The 7,576-nt window shown below is 38.0% G+C and overlaps 1 non-coding gene across 1 annotated transcript; it reads right to left on the reverse strand.

Annotated features, from left to right (window-relative positions):
• Window positions 1-2,835: 2,835 nt before the first annotated feature.
• Window positions 2,836-2,943, reverse strand: LOC112745942 (small nucleolar RNA R71). Its single transcript, XR_003173846.1, has one exon. It is a non-coding gene; the product is annotated as a small nucleolar RNA R71 (small nucleolar RNA).
• Between the last annotated feature and the right edge of the window lie 4,633 nt (window positions 2,944-7,576).

Consider the following 7,576-nt stretch of genomic DNA (forward strand, 5'->3'; position numbering starts at 1 on the left):
CGTGAGCATATTATTCACTGAGAGGAGGGGATGTAGCCACTGACAACGGTGATGCCCTTGCATAAAGCCAGCCATGGAAAGGAGTAAGACTGATTGGATGAAGATAGCAGGAAAGCAGAGGTTCAGAGGAACGAAAAGCATCTCCATTCGCTTATCTGAAATTCCTACCAATGATTTACATAAGTACCTCTATCCCTATTCTATTATTTATTATTCGAAAACTCCATAATTATTTTATATCCGCCTGACTGAGATTTACAAGGTGACCATAGCTTGCTTCATACCAACAATCTCCGTGGGATTCGACCCTTACTCACGTAAGGTATTACTTGGACGACCCAGTGCACTTGCTGGTTAGTTGTATCGAAGTTGTGAACCATACGCATACCACGTTGCTCACGTTGCCAGGGATTGTTTGAGCCTGGACATCACAATTTCGTGCACCAAGTTTTTGGCGCCGTTGCCGGGGATTGTTTGAGTTTGGACAACTAACGGTTCATCCTGTTGCTCAGATTAGGTAAATTTTCTTTTTGTTTTGTTTTCAAAAAAATCTTTCAAAAATTTTCCTTTTGTTTTCGAAAAAAAAATGTGTTTTCAAAAATATAATTTTATTCAAAACTTTTTTAAGAATGAATTCTAGTGTTTCATAAAGCATGTGAAGCCTGGCTGGCTGTAAAGCCATGTCCAAATTCGTTTGGACTGAGGCTTCCAACCATCAGCTGTTATACGACTGTAGGGTATGTCAGGCATGTCATGTCTGGTTTACATGCTGAAGCTTGGCTGGCCATTGGCCATGTCTAGTGTTTTGGACCGGAGCTTTCATTGAAAGCTTGGCTGGCTAGTGAGCCATGTCTAATTCTTGGACTGAAGCTTTAGACTAAGAATGCAATATTCCTGGAATTCAAGTTAAAAATTTTGGAATCCTTATTTTTTCTTTTTCATATAATTTTCAAAAAAATCCAAAAAAATTAGAAAATCATAAAAATCAAAAACATTTTTTGTGTTTCTTGTTTGAGTCATGAGTCATGTCATAAGTTTGGTGTCATTTGCATGTGCATCTTGCATTTTTCGAAAATTTCATGCATTCATGGTGTTCTTCATGATCTTCAAGTTGTTCTTGGTAAGTCTTCTTGTTTGATCTTGATGATTTTTTGTTTTGTGTCTTTTATTGTTTTTCATATGCATTCTTGAATTCTTAGTGTCTAAGCATTAAAGAATTCTAAGTTTGGTGTCTTGCATGTTTTCTTTGCATTAAAAATTTTTCAAAAATGTGTTCTTGATGTTCATCATGATCTTCATAGTGTTCTTGGTGTTCATCTTGACATTCATAGCATTCTTGCATGCATTCATTGTTTTGATCTAAAAATTTCATGCATTGCATAATTTTCATGTTTTTCATAAAAATTTCAAAAAAAAATATCTTTTCCTTTTTCTCTCATCAAATTCGAAAATTGAGTTTACTTTTTCAAAAAATTTTAAAAATCAAAGTTGTTTCTTATGAGTCAAATCAAATTTTCAATTTGAAAATCTTATCTTTTTCAAAATCTTTTTCAAAAAATCAAATATTTTTCATTTTTCTTAGTTATTTTCGAAAATTATAAAAATATTTTTCAAAAATCTTTTTCTTATTTTTATATGAAATTTTCGAAAATAACATAATCAATTAATGTTTTGATTCAAAAATTTGAAGTTTGTTACTTGCTTGTTAAGAAAGATTCAAACTTTAAGTTCTAGAATCATATCTTGTGATTTCTTATGAATCAAGTCATTAATTGAGATTTTAAAAATCAAATTTTTTTCAAAACTAATTTCTAAAATATCTTCTTATCTTACCTTTTTCAAAAAAATTGATTTCAAAATATCTTTTCTAACCTCCTAACTTCTTATCTTTTCAAAATTTGTTTCAACTAACTAACTAACTTTTTGTTTGTTTCTTAACTTTTTCAAAACTACCTAACTAACTCTCTCTCTCTAATTTTCGAAAATATCTTCCCTCTTTTTCAAAAATTTCTTTTGAATTAACTAATTATTCTTATTTTTATTTTTTATTTTAAAAATTTTCGAAAAATACTAACATTTTTCAAAAACCATTTTTGAAAATTCTTTCTCTCTCATCTTATTCTATCTATTTATTCATCTACTAACATCCCATCTCACATCTCTGCCATCCTCACAATTGTGTTTCTTTCTTTACATCACACTTTTTGTCTCCCCCTCTTCTTCTACTCACACAGGGATCCCTATACTGTGGTATAAAGGATCTCTATTATTATTATTTTTCTGTGCCTTCTTCTTTGTCATATGAGCAGGAGCAAGGATAAGAACATTCTTGTGGAAGCAGATCCAGAACCTGAAAGGACTCTAAAGAGAAAATTAAGAGAAGCTAAATTACAACAATCCAGAAATAACCTTTCAGAAATTTTCAAACAGGAAAAGGGGATGGCAGCCGAAAATAATAATAATGTAAGGAAGATGCTTGGTGACTTTACTGCACCTAATTCCAATTTACATGGAAGAAGCATCTCCATTCCTGCCATTGGAGCAAACAACTTTGAGCTGAAACCTCAATTAGTTTCTCTGATGCAGCAGAACTGCAAGTTTCATGGACTTCCATCTGAAGATCCTTTTCAGTTCTTAACTGAATTCTTGCAGATATGTGATACTGTTAAGACTAATGGAGTAGATCCTGAAGTCTACAGGCTCATGCTTTTCCCTTTTGCTGCAAGAGACAGAGCTAGATTATGGTTGGATTCTCAACCCAAAGACAGCCTGAACTCTTGGGATAAGCTGGTCACGGCTTTCTTAGCCGAGTACTTTCCGCCTCAAAAGCTGAGCAAGCTTAGAGCTGATGTTCAAACCTTCAGGCAGAAAGAAGGTGAATCCCTCTATGAAGCTTGGGAAAGATACAAACAGTTGACCAAAAAGTGTCCTTCTGACATGCTTTCAGAATGGACCATCCTGGATATATTCTATGATGGTTTATCTGAGCTATCAAAGATGTCACTGAACACTTCTGCAGGTGGATCCATTCACCTAAAGAAAACGCCTGCAGAAGCTCAAGAACTCATTGACATGGTTGCTAATAACCAGTTCATGTACACTTCTGAAAGGAATCCTGTGAGTAATGGGACGCCTATGAAGAAGGGAGTTCTTGAGATTGATACTCTGAATGCCATATTGGCTCAGAACAAAATATTGACTTAGCAAGTCAATATGATTTCTCAGAGTCTGAATGGAATGCAAGCTGCATCCAACAGTACTCAAGAGGCTCCTTCTGAAGAAGAAGCTTATGATCCTGAGAACCCTGCAATGGCAGAGGTGAATTACTTAGGTGAACCTTATGGAAACACCTATAACTCATCATGGAGAAATCATCCAAATTTCTCATGGAAGGATCAAAAGTCTCAACAAGGCTTTAATAATGGTGGAAGAAACAGGTTTAACAATAATAAACCTTTTCCATCATCCACTCAGCAACAGACAGAGAACTCTGAACAAAATGCTTCTAATTTAACAAACTTAGTCTCTGATCTATCTAAGGCCACTGTAAGTTTCATGAATGAAACAAGATCTTCCATTAGAAATCTGGAAGCACAAGTGGGCCAGCTGAGTAAAAGCATCACTGAAATCCCTCCTAGTACTCTCCCAAGCAATACAGAAGAGAATCCAAAAGGAGAGTGCAAGGCCATTGACATAAGTGCCATGGCCAAACCTGCAAGGGGAGTGGAGGACGTGAATCCCAAGGAGGAAGACCTCCTGGGACGTCCAGTGACCAATAAGGAGCTTCCCTCTGAGGAACTAAAAGACTCTGAGGCTCATCTAGAGACCATAGAGATTCCATTGAACCTCCTTATGCCCTTCATGAGCTCTGCTGAGTATTCCTCTTCTGAAGAGAATGAGGATGTTACTGAAAAGCAAACTGCCAAGTTTCTTGGTGCAATCATGAAGCTGAATGCCAAATTAATTTTGGCATTGATACTTGGGAAGTTGAACCTCCCTTATTCATCAATGAACTAAGTGATTTGGATCAACTGACATTGCCTCAGAAGAGACAGGATCCTGGAAAGTTCATAATACCCTGTACCATAGGCACTATGATCTTTAAGGCTCTGTGTGACCTTGGTTCAGGAATAAACCTCATGCCCCTCTCTGTAATAGAGAAACTGGGAATCTATGGGGTGCAAGCTGCTAAAATCTCATTAGAGATGGCAGACAGTTCTAGGAAACAGGCTTATGGACAAGTAGAGGATGTATTAGTAAAGGTTGAGGGCCTTTACATCCCTGCTGATTTCATAGTCCTGGATACTGGAAAGGAAGAGGATGACTCCATCATCCTAGGAAGACCTTTCCTGGCCACAGCAAGAGCTGTGATTGATGTTGACAGAGGTGAAATAGTCCTTCAATGGAATAAGGACTCCTTTGTGTTTAAAACTCAAGGATCTCCCTCTGCAACCATGGAGAGGAAGCAGAAAAAGCTTCTCTCAAAGCAGAGTCAACCAGAGCCCCCACAGTCAAACTCTAAGTTTGGTGTTGGGAGGCCACAACCAAACTCTAAGTTTGGTGTTGAACTCCCATATCCAAACTCTAAGTTTGGTGTTGGAGAGTCTCAACAAAGCTCTGCACATCTGTGAGGCTCCATGAGAGCCCACTGTCAAGCTATTGACATTAAAGAAGTGCTTGTTAGGAGGCAACCCAATTTTTATTTATCTAACTATATTTTTCTTAGTTATATGTCTTTGTAGGTTCATGATCATGTGGAGTCACAAAATAAATATAAAAATTGAAAACGGAATCAAAAACAGCAGAAGAAAAATCACACCCTGGAGAAGCATCTGTCTGGCGTTCAGCGCCAGAACAGAGCATGGTTCTGGCGCTGAACGCCCAAAATGGGCAACATCCTGGCGCTGAACGCCCAAAACAAGCATGGTTCTGGCGTTCAACGCCAGAAATGGCAACAAATGGGCGTTGAACGCCCAAAATGGGCACCAACCTGGCGCTGAACGCCCAGAGTTGTGTGCAAGGGCATTTTGCATGCCTAAATTGGTGCAGGAATGTAAATGCCTTGACACCTCAGGATCTGTGGACCCCACAGGATCCCCACCCACCTCACCCTCTATCTCTCCATTCATGACCATCCCTTCTGTTTTCCATCCACCACTCACATCCATACACACATCCCTCCATCTCCTCCATATCTTCTTCTTCTTCTATTCCTTCTTCTTTTGCTCGAGGGCGAGCAACATTCTAAGTTTGGTGTGGTAAAAGCATAAGCTTTTTGTTTTTCCATTACCATTGATGGCACCTAAACCTCTAAAAGAGGGGAAGGGAAGACAAAGGCTTCCACCTCTGAGCCATGGGAGATGGAAAGATTCATCTCTAAAGCCCATCACTAAGAAAAAGATGGAACAAGCAAGAGAGCACATTCATGGATCTCAACAAGCACATGAAGAAGCTCATCATCAAGAAATCCCTGAGATACCTCAGGGGATACAGTTTCCTCCACAGAATTTTTGGGAGTAAATCAACAACTCCCTAGGAGAATTAAGTTCTAACATGGGACAATTAAGGGTGGAACATCAAGAGCACTCCATCATGCTCCATGAAATAAGAGAAGATCAAAAAGCAATGAGGGAGGAGCAACAAAGACAAGGAAGAGACATAGAAGAGCTCAAGGACATCATTGGTTCCTCAAGAAGGAAACGCCACCATCACTAAGGTGGATTCATTCCTTGTTCTTATTTCTTCTGTTTTTCGTTTTCTCTATATTAAGTGCTTATCTATGTTTGTGTCTTCATTACATGATCATTAGTAGTTAGTAACTATGTCTCAAAAGTTATGAATGTCCTATGAATCCATCACCTCTCTTAAATGAAAAATGTTTTAATTCAAAAGAACAAGAAGTACATGAGTTTCGAATTTATCCTTGAACTTAGTTTAATTATATTGATGTGGTGACAATCCTTCTTGTTTTCTGAATGTATGCTTGAACAGTGCATATGTCTTTTGAAGTTGCTGTTTAAGAATGTTAAATATGTTGGCTCTTGAAAGAATGATGACTAGAAGACATGTTATTTGATAATCTGAAAAATCATAAAAATGATTCTTGAAGCAAGAAAAAGCAGCAAAGAACAAGGCTTGCAGAAAAAAAAATAGGCGAAAAAAAAAATAATAGAAAAAAAGCAATCAGAAAAAGCCAAAAGCTCTTAAAACCAAGAGGCAAGAGCAAAAATCCAATAACCCTTAAAACCAAAAGGCAAGGGCAATAAAAAGGATCCCAAGGCTTTGAGCATCAGTGGATAGGAGGGCCTAAAAGGAATAAAATCCTGGTCTAAGCGGCTAAACCAAGCTGTCCCTAACCATGTGCTTGTGGCGTGTAGGTGTCAAGTGAAAACTTGAGATTGAGCGGTTAAAGTCAATGTCCAAAGCAAAAAAGAGTATGCTTAAGAACCCTGGACACCTCTAATTGGGGACTTTAGCAAAGCTGAGTCACAATCTGAAAAGGTTCACCCAGTTATGTGTCTGTGGCATTTATGTATCCGGTGGTAATACTGGAAAACAAAGTGCTTAGGGCCACGGCCAAGACTCATAAAACAGCTGTGTTCAAGAATCATCATACTGAACTAGGAGAATCAATAACACTATCTGAACTCTGAGTTCCTATAGATGCCAATCATTCTGAACCTCAATGGATAAAGTGAGATGCCAAAACTATTCAAGAGGCAAAAAGCTATAAGTCCCGCTTATTTGATTGAAGCTATGTTTCATTGATAGTTTGGAATTTATAGTTTATTCTCTTCTTTTTATCCTAGTTGATTTTCAGTTGCTTGGGGACAAGCAACAATTTAAGTTTGGTGTTGTGATGAGCGGATAATTTATACGCTTTTTGGCATTGTTTTTAGTAAGTTTTTAGTAGGATCTAGTTACTTTTAGGGATGTTTTCATTAGTTTTTATGTTAAATTCACATTTCTGGACTTTACTATGAGTTTGTGTATTTTTCTGTGATTTCAGGTATTTTCTGGCTGAAATTGAGGGACTTGAGCAGAAATCAGATTCAGAGGTTGAAGAAGGACTGCTGATGCTGTTGGATTCTGACCTCCCTGCACTCAAAGTGGATTTTCTGGAGCTACAGAACTCGAAATCGCGCGCTTCCAATTGCGTTGGAAAGTAGACATCCAGGGCTTTCCAGAAATATATAATAGTCCATACTTTGACCAAGAATAGACGACGTAAACTGGCGTTCAACGCCAGCTTTCTACCCAAATCTGGCGTCCAGCGCCAGAAAAGGAGCCAAAACCAGAGTTGAACGCCCAAACTGGCACTAAAACTGGCGTTCAACTCCAAGGAGGACCTCTACACGTGCCACACTCAAGCTCAGCCCAAACACACACCAAGTGGGCCCCGAAAGTGGATTTATGCATCAATTACTTACACATGTAAACCCTAGTAGCTAGTTTATTATAAATAGGACCTTTCACTATTGTATTAGACGTCTTTTTGACCATTTTTGGTCTCAGTTTTAATCCATTGTTCATCTTAGGAGACTATTGATCACGTTTTAGGGGGCTGGCCATCTCA

This window comes from Arachis hypogaea, chromosome 14 (assembly GCF_003086295.3).
Source record: "Arachis hypogaea cultivar Tifrunner chromosome 14, arahy.Tifrunner.gnm2.J5K5, whole genome shotgun sequence".
NCBI classification, from domain to species: domain Eukaryota; kingdom Viridiplantae; phylum Streptophyta; class Magnoliopsida; order Fabales; family Fabaceae; genus Arachis; species Arachis hypogaea.